At 47.1% G+C, this 15,495-nt stretch overlaps 1 protein-coding gene across 2 annotated transcripts in view; it reads left to right on the top strand.

Moving 5' to 3' along the window:
* Positions 1 to 15,495, top strand: part of slc26a2 (solute carrier family 26 member 2) — an 86,660-nt gene that overhangs the window by 38,546 nt on the left and 32,619 nt on the right. The window lies entirely within an intron of this gene.

The following is a 15,495-nucleotide window of genomic DNA, read 5'->3' as shown; positions in this document are numbered from 1 at the left end:
AATGCTATCATAATAATTCTTGAAAAATAAAAAAAGATATGTTCTTCCTACCAAATACTTTCATTCTATATTTTGTTGCTTTTTTTTTGTATTTTTTTTGTGGTTTTGTTTCCGAGTAGAGTTTTTATTTCATCCTCGGTTGGTTCAAGCATGCGTCGCCATTTTGTTTTGCTCTACTCACAGTATATGAGCTGATATCCTAGTAGTAAAGTAGCCAATCAGAGCATGCGATTGCTCCGGTGAATATGGATAGAATAACGTCCTTTACTTTGAATTTGACAAATCAGAATTTCTCAAATCAGGGCTCAAAATGTAAATACAGCCAGGACCGTTGGTTACACTGAAGTAACTGCAACAGAGACTCAGATTGTTTTGCAGGTCAAGGGGCCCATAGGGCCTCTCCTGGGAAAAAACAGGGGCCCATTTCTACAATGGGGGGCCCAGTGATTATCCTTCAGTTGAAGCGAACCTAGTGAGCGAAGCGAGCCCAATGAACAGCTGGGGCAGCCCAGGGGCTGTTTTTTTTTCTTCTCAATTCTGTTTTTTTTTTGGTATTAGAATCCATATGAAGCAATGTAGATGACAAAAATCAATGCTTCAACCAGATATATTGAGATATTGTTTAATCAGTGGCAATATTGTGGAATTCAACCACAGGCCACTATATATCACATCTATATTATCTCCTCCTTGTAAATTATAGCACAAGAATGGGTTTGTTTTTTGCATGCTGTGACGGTCTAATTCTGCTCGTCTCTAATCATCTCTACTTCTAATATCATTAGTTTATTTTATTAACTTGTTTTCAGTTTGGTGTAGGTCTATAGTAGTAGTAGTAGTAGTCACCAGTGGTAGTGGCAGTAGTAGTGGTTGCTGTTGTAGTAGTTGATGTTGCAGTAGTAGTTGTTGTTTTAAATCTAGTATGACTAATTACCTTGGGTATCAGGGGTATCAGTTTTTTCAGGTGAATGTACTCTCTTTCTGCCGAAGAATGACAAAATAGATGTATTTCTTCTTTTTTTTCTTATCCATGTTTTCTTGTGGGCGGCACGGTGGTGTAGTGGTTAGCGCTGTCGCCTCACAGCAAGAAGGTCCAGGTTCGAGCCCTGTGGCCGGCGAGGGCCTTTCTGTGTGGAGTTTGCATGTTCTCGCCGTGTCCGCGTGGGTTTCCTCCGGGTGCTCCGGTTTCCCCCACAGTCCAAAGACATGCAGGTTAGGTTAACTGGTGACTCTAAATTGACCGTAGGTGTGAATGACTGTCTGTGTCTATGTGTCAGCCCTGTGATGACCTGGCGACTTGTCCAGGGTGTACCCCGCCTTTCGCCCGTAGTCAGCTGGGATAGGCTCCAGCTTGCCTGCGACCCTGTAGAACAGGATAAAGCGGCTACAGATAATGAGATGAGATGAGATGCTTTCTTGTGGGCGGCACGGTGGTGTAGTGGTTAGCGCTGTCGCCTCACAGCAAGAAGGTCTGGGTTCGAGCCCCGTGGCCAACGAGGGCCTTTCTGTGCGGAGTTTGCATGTTCTCCCCGTGTCTGCGTGGGTTTCCTCCGGGTGCTCCGGTTTCCCCCACAGTCCAAAGACATGCAGGTTAGGTTAACTGCTCTAAATTGTAGTCAGCTGGGATAGGCTCCAGCTTGCCTGCGACCCTGTAGAACAGGATAAAGCGGCTGGAGATAATGAGATGAGATGTTTTCTTGTCTCTTTCGAATATTCGTACATAGACCGTAAGACGCCACCTAGTGAAAGACTTGGATCAGGTTTTACTCGCTTGGAACGCTACAAACGGGGTGGCGTAAGTCAAAACAAATTCATCCGATGCTGAAATCTGTTGAATATCCAGATAATTATGTTGGAAGTTGCATATTTGTGTAAGATTTTCGATATTGAGACCATGAAGTCAGGTAATACGCCACGAAACGTTCCAAATAGGGTATAAAATGCTTGCTTCCATATTGGCCCCTGCCCCTCTCGACAATGTGTTCATTATTCGAAATAGTGCGTCTTAGACGCGGGCGCGCCAACAATCTGAGTCTCTGCTGCAACCAGTAAAAAATGTACACAATACCACACCCTTCCCTTAGCTTACAGGTTTGATTTGGGGGGAGTGGTCAATATAAGCACTTAATCATGATCTCATGTCCTGACAGATAAATGCGTGATAACTGTCAGTAATACTGTAATTGTTAGGACTAGGACTGTTTTGGCCTCTAGAGGCCGCTGTTATTTCCTTTTCATGTCATGTTTATTTTGGCCTCTAGAGGCCGCCACTGTTCCTGTGTTTTGTGTTTGTGTTAATTGCCTAATTATCTTCACCTGTGTCCTTAATTAGTTTGTCTATTTATACCCCTGAGTTCAGTCCTCTTGTCACGGAGTCTTTGTGCTGTTATGTTTATCTCCAGTTTCCTTTGTACTGTGTTTTTTGATCTTCTTAGCTTTTGAATTTTTGCACTTTGCTTTTCTTTTGGATTATACTCTTTGGTTTTTTTTTTGTCTTTTGTTTTGCCCTGTATATAGTGTATATAGTTTAAATAAACCTTTTGATTCTTTTTCTACTTCCGCCTCACGCCTCTGCATTTGAGTCATTCCCCTGGTGGCCTAGTGGGGGTTTGCTGGATTATCACACCAACGAACCAGGTTCGAATCCCAGCAATACCCTAACAGAAAGACTCCGTCATGACCGACTCAGCAGAGGCTGCTTCAACTGTCTACCCGGCCAACCTTCAGGGAATTATGGCAGCTTTGACACGCTTCGGAGCGACCATGGACGCTCATGGACGTACGCTCACCAGCCAACGTGAGGCCCTCGCTCGCCACGAGGAACTGCTTCAGCAAATTGGGAAAACCCTGGCACAGCTGACATCTCTGCCTGCATCTCCTGCTCCTGATCCAGTTCCTGCTCCTGATCCAGCTCCCACTCCTGCTCCAGTGCCTCCTGCAATGCTGCCTTCTTCACCTCGCGAACCCAGCCTTCCTGCACCACAGAGGTATGACGGCAAGCACAGTGAGTGCCGAGAGTTCCTTACCCAGTGTCAACTCACCTTTGAGCTTCAGCCTACCACCTACACCACGGATCGCCGCAAGATTGCCTTTGTGATCACCTTATTAGCTGGTAAGGCGCGAGCCTGGGCTACTGCTATCTGGCAAAGACAGGGACCTGAGTGCTTTGATTTCCAGCTGTTTTCTGAAGAGATGCTTCGGGTCTTCGATCAGGCAGACATCAGTACCGACGCAGCCCGAAAGCTCATGTCCATCCGGCAAGGAGGAAGCGTCGCAGATTACGCCATCTCGTTCCGAACACTCGCAGCAGTAAGTGGATGGAACGAGACTGCCCTGGTGTCAGCCTTCCACCATGGTCTGTCTGACCCCATCAAGGACGGTCTGGCCTCTATTGGATGCCCAAGTGACCTCGAAACCCTCATCTCACATGCTATTCGTCTGGACAACAGGATGAGAGAACGCCACCAAGCCTTGAGCCCCCCCAGCCTCCCTACCTCTACCTGGAGACCGTCTACCTCCTTCAGTGACTGTCCAGAACCCATGCAAGTGGGTCGTACTCGCCTCTCCGCATCTGAGAGGGAGCGCAGAAGGAGGGACAAGTGCTGCATCTACTGTGGCAAGCCTGGTCACTTCCGAGCATCATGTCCCGAACTCTTGGGAAAAGGACCGCCCCGTCCAGCCGAGGGAGGGTTGTGACGGGGCCTACCCTCTCTCCCGGACTCCCTGGCCAAGGAATCTACATCCCGGTCTCCATCTCCTGGGGTGAGTCTGTCCACTCTTGTCAAGCTTTGATAGACTCAGGGGCGGCTGGGAACTTTATGGATATTCACTTCGCCCAAAGCATCAATATTCCGACTGCACCTCTTGAAGTCCCACTGTCTGTGTCTGCCCTCGATGGCCAAGCGTTAGGTGATGGAAGAGTCACCCAAGTTACTTCTCCAGTTTTCCTCCAGTCTCAAGGTCACAAGGAAGAAATATCCCTGCACCTGATTCCTTCACCTGAGTTCCCAGTTATTCTAGGCCTTCCTTGGCTTACTCGCCACAACCCTCGCATAGACTGGGTAACAAGCCAGGTTGTGGAATGGGGCCCTGCATGCCATGCCTCTTGTCTGCTCTCTAGCTCTCCTGTGTCTCCTGCCGAGCCCCCTGATCTCACCGAGTTATCTCAAGTTCCCACAGAGTACTGGGATCTCAAGGAGGTATTCAGCAAGAGCAGGGCCGCCGTTCTTCCTCCGCACCGGGCCTACGACTGTGCCATCGACTTGCTCCCTGGGACTACCCCTCCTCGTGGCAGACTGTTTTCACTCTCTCAGCCAGAACGCAAGGCCATGGAGGAATACCTCAAAGATGCCCTGGTCTCTGGGTTTATTCGACCCTCCACTTCACCTGCTGGAGCCGGCTTCTTCTTTGTCGGCAAGAAGGATGGGGGGCTCCGACCATGTATTGATTACAGGGGCCTGAATAAGATCACTGTGCGCAACCGATATCCCCTTCCGCTGATGTCCACAGCTTTCGACCTGCTCCAAGGCGCCACCGTCTTCACCAAGTTGGACCTACGGAACGCATACCACCTCATCCGTATCCGACAGGGAGACGAGTGGAAGACTGCCTTTAACACCCCGTCTGGGCACTACGAATACCAGGTGATGCCCTTCGGACTCACTAACGCACCAGCTGTTTTTCAGGCCCTAATCAACGACGTCTTAAGGGACATGATTAACCTATACGTTTTTGTCTACCTCGACGACATCCTTATCTTTTCCAAGACCGTGCAGGAGCACCGCCACCATGTCCGCCAGGTTCTCCAGAGGCTGCTACAGAACAATCTGTTCGCCAAGGCCCAGAAATGCGAATTTCATGTTCCCGAGGTCTCCTTTCTGGGATTTATTGTACGGACAGGCCAACTCCAAATGGACCCTGCCAAGACCCTGGCCGTCCGGGATTGGCCTACTCCCAAGTCCGTTAAGGAGGTTCAGCGGTTCTTAGGATTCGCTAACTTCTACCGCAAGTTCATCAGGAACTTCAGTTCTGTGGCAGCACCCATGTCAGACCTCACCAAAGGGACAGGTGGATCTTATGGCTGGTCTCCTCAGGCAGAAAAGGCGTTCAAAGACCTCAAGGACCGCTTCTGCACGGCACCCATTCTGGTTCTCCCGGACACCTCCCAACCATTCATCGTGGAGGTGGACGCCTCGGACAGTGGTGTCGGCGCGGTGCTCTCTCAACGTTCGGAAGGAAAGCTGCACCCCTGCGCTTACTTCTCCCACCGCCTGAGTCCTGCTGAGTCCCGGTACGATGTGGGGGATCGAGAACTGCTAGCGGTCAAACTGGCCCTTGAGGAGTGGAGGCACTGGCTGGAGGGAGCACAACATCCATTCCTGGTTTGGACTGACCACAAGAACCTGGAGTACCTCCAGCAAGCCAAGAGACTGAACCCTCGACAGGCTAGGTGGGCCCTGTTTTTCAGTCGGTTTGACTTCACCCTCTCATACCGCCCCGGCTCCAAGAACACCAAACCTGACGCACTGTCCAGACTGTTCTCTGCCACTAACAGGGAGAATGAAGTCGGGCCTATTATCCCTGTGTCCCGGATTGTGGCCCCTGTCCGCTGGGGTATTGAGGAGGCTGTCCGACGAGCCCAACGCCAGGACCCCGGTCCTGGGACGGGGCCACCAGGCCTCTTGTACGTCCCACATCAAGCCCGGGCCAAGGTTCTCCAGTGGGGTCACTCTTCCCCTCTCACCGCCCACCCGGGAGCTCGGAGGACCCTGGACTTCCTGAAAAGACGCTTCTGGTGGCCTAACATGGAGAAGGAAGTAAGGTCATTTGTCCTGTCCTGTGAGGTTTGCACCAGAACCAAGAACCCACGACAGCGTCCCCAGGGTCTCCTGCATCCTCTGACCATTCCCCGGCGTCCCTGGTCCCACGTGGCAGTCGACTTTATCACGGGTCTCCCTGAGTCACAAGGTAACACGGTCATTTTGGTCTTAGTTGACAGATTCTCCAAGGCCTGCCGCTTCATACCACTGTGCAAACTCCCCTCTGCTCTTGAAACTGCGAAACTTTTGTTTAATCATGTCTTCCGAGTCTTTGGTCTTCCACAGGACATCGTCTCAGACCGAGGGCCCCAGTTCTCCTCCCGAGTGTGGCACGGGTTCTGCAAGGTCATCGGAGCCACTGCCAGCCTCTCCTCTGGGTTTCACCCACAGTCCAATGGTCAGACGGAGAGGCTCAACCAGGACCTGGAAACCACCCTGCGAGGCCTGGCTATGGATAACCCGACATCGTGGAGCACCTGGCTGCCATGGGCGGAGTACGCCCACAACACCCTGCAGTCATCGGCCACCAAGCTGTCGCCATTCCAGTGCCAATTCGGGTTCCAGCCACCTCTGTTCCCGGACCAGGAGGAGGACGCGGGGGTGCCCTCGGTCAACCAATATGTGAGACGGTGTCGCAAGACCTGGATCAAGGTCAGGAAGACCCTCATACAGACCTCCAGAACCAACCAGACTCAGGCCAACCGCCATAGAAGACCTGCACACGCTTTCCGCCCTGGGCAGCGTGTTTGGCTGTCCACTAAGGACCTTCCACTGCGGGTGGAGAACCGCAAGCTTGCTCCTCGCTACATTGGCCCCTTCAAGGTGGTGCGCAGGGTGAACCCTGTCTCCTACCGGCTCCAGTTGCCCCGGACTCTGAGGATCAACCCCACTTTCCATGTTTCCCTGTTACGGCCCGTACTGACGTCTACGTATGCCCCTGCCCCTAGGAACCCCCCACCCCCCCGCATATTCCAGGGGCAGACTGTGTTCACTGTGAATCGCCTGCTTGACTCCCGCCGGGTCCGCGGCGGGTTGCAATATCTGGTGGACTGGGAGGGCTATGGTCCTGAGGAGCGCTGCTGGGTTCCTGCTCGGGATGTCCTTGATAAAGAACTATGTCGGGACTTCCATTCGGCCCATCCGGATCGCCCTGGGAACGTCAGGAGACGCTCCTAGAGGGGGGGGTCCTGTTAGGACTAGGACTGTTTTGGCCTCTAGAGGCCGCTGTTATTTCCTTTTCATGTCATGTTTATTTTGGCCTCTAGAGGCCGCCACTGTTCCTGTGTTTTGTGTTTGTGTTAATTGCCTAATTATCTTCACCTGTGTCCTTAATTAGTTTGTCTATTTATACCCCTGAGTTCAGTCCTCTTGTCACGGAGTCTTTGTGCTGTTATGTTTATCTCCAGTTTCCTTTGTACTGTGTTTTTTGATCTTCTTAGCTTTTGAATTTTTGCACTTTGCTTTTCTTTTGGATTATACTCTTTGGTTTTTTTTTTGTCTTTTGTTTTGCCCTGTATATAGTGTATATAGTTTAAATAAACCTTTTGATTCTTTTTCTACTTCCGCCTCACGCCTCTGCATTTGAGTCATTCCCCTGGTGGCCTAGTGGGGGTTTGCTGGATTATCACACCAACGAACCAGGTTCGAATCCCAGCAATACCCTAACAGTAATGTAGTTAGTGAGCTGTTATTTCATTCATCCTAGTTCTCACGTCTCTACTTATGTTAGTTGTTTGAAATACTTCAAGATGCAGGAACTTGCACGGACCTCCGATGTGGGTACCAGATCCATTTGTGATGACGTAGCAAAAGCTTAGTCAAGGGCAAAATCTTGTATAGTGCAAGACCTCCTAAACAAGGTTGCTGTAGATCTGTGTTAAAAAGAAAAACCCACACAAAGGGCGGTTTGTTTTCTAAGGGTGTTGAGCTGTCGGAATCCGTCAGGACTTTGAGCTTCTGCACACATTTAATTTGTGATTAATCCTGATCTAATCATCAATACTCTCATTACGCTCTTAACTGCTTGGTCATTCCTACATGCAGTGTTCGTGTTTGCTTTAACGAGAACAGTAGTGCCTCACTGGTTACGGTTCTGAGCTACTGAACAGAACATCACTGTGTTTGGACTATATTGTGGTTCAATTATTAAGTCAGTTTGAGTTTGCCAAGTAAATAAGTAACCGTTCTTCACAACCGTGCTGAGCAGAAAGCCGTCTCAGAACCTGGAAAACCTTGAGGCAGATACACAAGTGGGCACAGGCTCCCTGAAAATGGAGCAACTGTAGCCTTCCTATCAGCTCCAAACAGTCTGACCATTCTCCTCTGACCTCTCTGATCAGCAAAGGGGTTCTTCCGTCCTTCATTTTTTTTTTGCTGTTGTTTTTCACACCATTCTGTGTAAACTCGAGAAACTGTTGTGTATGCAAATACCAAGATGATCAGCAGTTTCTGCGCTTCTCAAACCAGCCCATCTGGCACCAACAACCATGCTACAGTGAACGTCCCCGAGATCACAACGTCTTTACCTACTCCGTAGACTCAAAAACTTTGGTGTGAACAAGGATATCCTACAAACAGTGTATAAAAACCTTGTTGAAAGCATTCTGTCATTTAATATGATCATGTGGTATGGTAACTTGAACATGCAGAGAAAAAATAAGCTACAGAGAATAGTGAATATGGCTACAAAGATAATAGGAAAGCCACAAAAGCACTTAAGTATAATGTATGATGAACAGATTTTAAACAAAACCAGGAAAATCATAAATGATCTTTCCCACCCGCTCCACTGTGAATTCGAGCTTCTACCCTCTGGGAGGCATTTTATGGCCCTTTTCCACTACCCTTTCTCAGCTCACTTCAGCCCAACACGGCTCGCGTTTCGACTACCTCAGAGCAGCACGACTCAGCTCGCTTCAGCCCTACTCAGCACCCAAAACTCGCATGGTTTTGGAGTACGGCTGAAGCGAGCCAAACCGAGCCGAGTGGGGCTAGGGGCGTGAGGAGACACTCCCCTGTGCACTGATTGGTGAGGAGGAGTGTCCTCACATGCCCACACACGCCCTGCGAGCACGCTGGGATCTGTAAACACCGTAAACCCGGAAGAAGAAGAATTACGAATTACGAAAATTTCTGAAGCCTTATGCGCCTCGCCTCATCTATATGCTCTTGCCAGTATCTGTTGGCGTTGTCGGTGACAACAAGCCACAGCACCAAGACCAGCAACACTAACTAAGGACTAACTAAGGACTAACCATGTCCTCCATGTTTATTGTTTACTATCCGGGTCGTGAGACTACCGCTTAAAAGGTCACTGATGTCACTGTTTGCGCCGCCTAACGACATCACGTGACGTCCACCCACTTTCGCTAACTCCACCTAATGTGTCCACCCACTTCCAGCCAGCACGGTTCAGCGCGGTTGTAGTCGAAATGCAACTCCAACAGCCTCGCTCAGCTCGACTCAGCCCAACTCAGCACGGCACGGCTCAGCCGGGTTGGTAGTGGAAAAGCGGCATTAGAGTGCCCAACGCACGCTAATAAGAACATCTTTAAAAACTCCTTCGTCCCAAAAGGAATAAGGGTGATAAATAATACAGGGATTCTTACTTAATTCACCCCAGTCCTTTTTATTGGTCTGATTTATTTATTTATTATTATATATGATATTTATTACTTTTTAGCTATTTCATTCTTTGAAACACTCTTTTGAGTGCTAATATATTTTTATAATAACTTAGTTTTCTTTTCGGGCGGCACGGTGGTGTAGTGGTTAGCGCTGTCGCCTCACAGCAAGAAGGTCCTGGGTTCGAGCCCCGGGGCCGGCGAGGGCCTTTCTGTGTGGAGTTTGCATGTTCTCCCCGTGTCCGCGTGGGTTTCCTCCGGGTGCTCCGGTTTCCCCCACAGTCCAAAGACATGCAGGTTAGGTTAACTGGTGACTCTAAATTGACCGTAGGTGTGAGTGTGAATGGTTGTCTGTGTCTATGTGTCAGCCCTGTGATGACCTGGCGACTTGTCCAGGGTGTACCCCGCCTTTCGCCCGTAGTCAGCTGGGATAGGCTCCAGCTTGCCTGCGACCCTGTAGAAGGATAAAGCGGCTAGAGATGATGAGATGAGTTTTCTTTTCTTTTGTTTTTACAAAATGTAGGCTAGTGCTTGAGTGCTTGATTTGTGTATTGTGATTTTAATGTTTAATTGTTTAAATGTTTGTGGTGAAACTGAAGACAAATTTCCACATTGTGGACAATAAAGTATTCGTATTCGTATATCCCCCCATTCTAAAATTTGATGCGAACATTAAAGCTAGAGTAGGTAATTTTGCAAAAAGCCAGCAAAAGTATGCTAGATTTTGAAAGGATCCAACCAAAAACATCCCACTCCCTTCCTTCTGCCCTCCCTCCAAAGCCTTTCCTCCAAAACACATGAACGCGCACCGCCTGACTACTGCTGGAGGACACGCCCATGAGAGACAGCATTAGGGAGAGGAGCATAGCACGTCATTGTCATATCCAACTACCTCATGTCTCACTGACATGTAAGAAAATACCTCACGTCAGAAAGAATGTCAACCACGAACATGGCTATGATTAGATCTCACAGCTGTCGACTAGCACACTATCTTTAACGATTTGTCTGCAGTATGTATGCCTGGCCTTGTTGAAAAGTCTAGTCATGTACAATGAGTGTACGGGCAGAGTGTATACAGGTAGACAGACTGGTATGCCATCCAATCATTTCATTCAAGCTGAATGAAATGAAAAATGAATGGCCACGGATGACAGATTTTTCTTTTGCTATGGTCAGAGCATTTGATTTGTTCATGGTGTCTCCCATAACCCGGTACGGAAAGTATGAACCGGAATGGGACGGTACATTATAATAACATTACGTTTTCTAAATATTCAGGGGTTTCATACTTAACATCTTGTACTTGCACGTACCACTGTCATGTATTCTTTGATTATCCAGTATTATTATATCCCGTCACATTGTATTCGGGTCCGTCTCAGAAACTGGTCTCTCATTTGGGACATTATGGTCAAAAAATAAATTTTCTAATTTTACTTTTTTTTTTGCATTTATCTAACACTCAATGTTTCTTTTGTCATGTTTAATAAGAATAAAGATAGTATCTTGCTTTATCTGGCCTCCACTGTGGAAAATTTTTTTGATTACGATTCAAATGCTTTTGTAAAATTGATTTACATATAAAATAACTACATCATGAAGAATTAAAGCCCCTCCTTCACAGATGAGTGAAAATATTGAATAAATTTCCTCTTTTTGATTGCTTGGGTTAAAAATGCCAAGTTATGATGACTGAATTGATTATTCACTTAAATATGAATAATATGATACACTTTGGGTATTTGATATGGCGAAATAGGACACAATGGAAAAATCAAGAACACATTGGAAAGATGAGAATAACGGCGGTGGTAAAAGAACAGCGACTGTACCGGCTGAAGGTCGCGCAGGTCTCTGCTGTGGCGCGTGAGCAACGGGACATCACTACCGCACCGGACGGAGTGCGAGACGGGGGCGGGGCAAAATGACTGGCCGTAGATTCTATCAAAAGCTCGATCTAAATTGACCATGGTTGCAAAATATTGGCCAAAAATACGCAAACACTACGAAATATGAAAGTAAGATGAAAAAGAAACATTCAATTGCCTTATAATGCAAGACTAAAACAAAATAAAACTGTCAAAACTCACCGTTTCAGTGATAACATCCGAACAGATCACCCGCGTAACAGAAAGACCACAAATGGAAGCACGATCAACTTCTAACTGTTGGAGTGGAAAATTCCATTCTACACATGCAAATTGTTAATGTGTGTCCTTCCCCACACACAAATAACACGCTACGGTAAAAAATAGACCACAACTCATTTTATAGCTCAGAAATTCATACAAGACCAGCTACCATCGTAACATATTCTGTAGAAACATATTCTATACCTCACTTTCAGCTTTCGTTTTAAAAAACTAAATCGCAGATTTATAACTAAATTTTTATATGGCGTAGTGATTTTAAGTTACTACTTTTGGTGAGGTCGTGACCTTGACCCTGAGGCTTTCCGTTTAGATCAAAACACACGATCGTATTGGTTTTGGGTCTGCGGAAAATGGAGTTACAACGGTGATCAAATATTTTGCATGATGTTTTATTACAGTTATGATTATTCTGTGAGCGCACCGATCCTTAGGTGTATAAAGTTACAACTTAAAATACAATTAGTGATAACTGTAGACTTTTCAGTGGACTACAACCTTTTTAAGGGAATGCGATGTTCAAGTTCAAGTTTTATTTGTCACATATAATTACAAGTGGGCGGCACGGTGGTGTAGTGGTTAGCGCTGTTGCCTCACAGCAAGATGGTCCGGGTTCGAGCCCCGTGGCCAACGAGGGCCTTTCTGTGTGGAGTTTGCATGTTCTCCCCCTGTCCGCGTGAGTTTCCTCCGGGTGCTCCGGTTTCCCCCACAGTCCAAAGACATGCAGGTTAGGTTAACTGGTGACTCTAAATTGACCGTAGGTGTGAATGTGAGTGTGAATGGTTGTCTGTGTCTACGTGTCAGCCCTGTGATGACCTGGCAACTTGTAGAACAGGATAAAGTGGCTAGAGATAATGAGATGAGATAATTACAAGTAATTACAGTGAAATTCTTATGTACCTTAGGTCGTCGCGAGTATAAAAGTATATACGTACTGTAGATAAGATAAAAACAATAGAAATAAAGGGGAAGGGGGGAACCCTCAAGCTATATTAATGAGTGGAAACATGGCAGAGATGTGATGATTGTGCGGTTATGAGTCCTTAAAGTCCAAAGTGCAGTAGTGCATAGTAGTGTACCTTGTTATCATTATGAAGAGTTCAACAGTGTGATGGCCTGAGGGAAGAAGCTCCTCTTCATTCTCTCAGTATTGGCCTTCAGCTGTCGGTAGCATCTCCCTGAAGGCAGCAGGGAGAACAGTTTATTATTTGGGTGGCTGGGGTCGCTGGCGATCTTCCTAGCTCTGTCCCTGCAGCAGTTGGAATAAATGTCCTGTAGGTTAGGGAGGGTGGTCCTGATGGTTCTCTCAGCAGAGCGAACCACCCTCCTGAGAGCCAGCTGATCTCTCCTGGTGGTGCTTCCCATCCAGTTAGTGATGCTCCCACTCGGGACACTCTCAATAGTGCAGGAGTAAAAGTTCCTTAGTAACTTGAGTGGGAGTTTGAAGTCCTTCAGTCTCCTTAAGAAGTAGAGGCGCTGGCGGCCTTTCTTAACCAGAGTGTTGGTATGACAGGACCAAGAGAGGTCCTGTGAGATGTGGACACCCAGGTTTTTGAAATTGTCCACTCTCTCTACCTGGGCCCCGTTGATGCAGATGGATTGGAGGTCCCTCTGCTGCTTCCTGCTGAAGTCCACTATCAGCTCCTTCGTTTTGCTGGTGTTGAGTGTGAGGTTGTTCTCCTCACTCCAGTCCGCGAGATGTTTAATCTCAGTCTGGTAGGCAGACTCATCATTATTGGAGATGAGGCCCAACACAACTGTATCATCAGCAAACTTAATGATGGTGTTGGAGTCTGAAGTGGCCATACAGTCATGAGTATACAGGGAGTACAGCAAAGGGCTCAGAACGCATCCTTGGGGGGAACCAGTGTTGAGGGTGAGGGGAGATGAAGTGTGGTGGCCTACACGTACCACCTGTGGTCTGCCTGTAAGGAAGCTGTGGATCCACCGGCACAATGAGGGGTGCAGGCTGAGATCATACAGTTTTTGGACCAGCCTGGAGGGGATTATGGTGTTAAACGCTGAGCTGTAGTCAATGAACAGCAGTCTAGCGTAGGATCCCCTCTTGGTGTCCAGATGAGCCAAGGTGGTGTGAAGTAGGTGAGAAATGGCGTCATCTGTGGATCTGCTGGGACGATAGGCAAACTGTAGCGGATCCAGGGTAGTAGGCAGGGAGGAGGTGATGAGGAGTTTGACTAGCCTTTCGAAACACTTCATCACCACAGATGTTAGGGCTATGGGGCAATAGTCGTTCAGGAAGCTGGGCTGGGGTTTCTTAGGCACAGGAACTATAACAGATTGTTTAAAGCAGGTGGGGACAATGCACTGAGAAAGGGAGAGGTTGAATATTACCATGAAGACACTTGCTAGCTGGTTAGCACACGCCTTAAGGACACGACCTGTGATCCCATATTATTGATGTAGTCAACAATATTGATCCCATTAATGCTGACTATGATTCCATATTGTTGATGTAGTCAACCATTTATCATGTCCCAGATCAAGCCGCCATTTTTCCACAGATTTGCAGAATTTTTGCCAAATTCTGAATATTCACATCAAAGATTTAGTTTTATCTGTATTATTTCTTTCATCATTTTATTTCAAATTAAAACCAACATCGGGGTGGCACGGTGGTGTAGTGGTTAGCGCTGTCGCCTCACAGCAAGAAGGTCCGGGTTCGAGCCCCGTGGCCGGCGAGGGCCTTTCTGTGCGGAGTTTGCATGTTCTCCCCGTGTCCGCGTGGGTTTCCTCCGGGTGCTCCGGTTTCCCCCACAGTCCAAAGACATGCAGGTTAGGTTAACTGGTGACTCTAAATTGACCGTAGGTGTGAATGTGAGTATGAATGGTTGTCTGTGTCTATGTGTCAGCCCTGTGATGACCTGGCGACTTGTCCAGGGTGTACCCCGCCTTTCGCCCGTAGTCAGCTGGGATAGGCTCCAGCTTGCCTGCGACCCTGTAGAACAGGATAAAGCGGCTAGAGATGATGAGATGAGATGAAAACCAACATCACCATTCAAAACCATATAGTGTTTTGACTGTGAGTATATTTAGTGGGGTACCCCCACAGTACCCAGTTTCTGAGACAGACCCATTAACGTTATATTCACGATATTTTCAATCGAAATTTATCTAAAAGCCCGGAACGGAATATACTTCGGCGTGACGTCACAAAGAAATCCCGTGTTTTGACAATAAAACAATTAAACAATATCTTTTGTTTTTCTTCTAACTTTATTTATCATACGTGACGGGACGGGTTCATCTATAAAGGCGGGATGACTAATGTCAGTACCGATTAATAAAATGGTGGACGTGACAGATGTCTCTGTGAAACTGGAACCAAAAAGGTAAGATTATACATTATGTAAATAAATGTCACAAAAATGGTATTGCGGGACGGAACACTTGTTCTACATGAGCTGGAACAGCATATAAAAACCCGGAAGGCAAATATAAGAAAATACTTGACACCACGTTAAAATACATGACGGTACTGTTCCGTCCTGTTCTGTTCTGTACCGGGTTATGGGAGATGCGTTTGTTCATTGCTGTCAGAATCAGAAAAAGCTTTATTGCCAAGTAAGTGTTGCAAGTACAAGGAATTTGGCTTGGAGTTCAGGTGCTCAATAAATAAATGATAAATAAAGACAGTCTATTCTAAGATGTTAAGAAATAAGAACTAAATAAACAAGATAAAAATAAGCTAAAATAAATAAATTGCATAGCAAAACGCTTCTAAAATGACCTACTCTCGCTTTAACGGAAGCTCTTGACCAGTCTATATGATTTTATGCTTTGTGTTGCTGCCGCATGATTGCCTCATTGGACAAAATTGCACGAATGAGCAGTATGTTCGTAATAAAGTGGTCAGTGAGTGCATATTGTGATGCATTTTCT

Source organism: Neoarius graeffei, chromosome 8, assembly GCF_027579695.1.
Source record: "Neoarius graeffei isolate fNeoGra1 chromosome 8, fNeoGra1.pri, whole genome shotgun sequence".
NCBI classification, from domain to species: Eukaryota; Metazoa; Chordata; class Actinopteri; order Siluriformes; family Ariidae; genus Neoarius; species Neoarius graeffei.
Note: the sequence above shows the minus strand (reverse complement) of the source record. Positions and strands in the feature narration are given on the sequence as shown.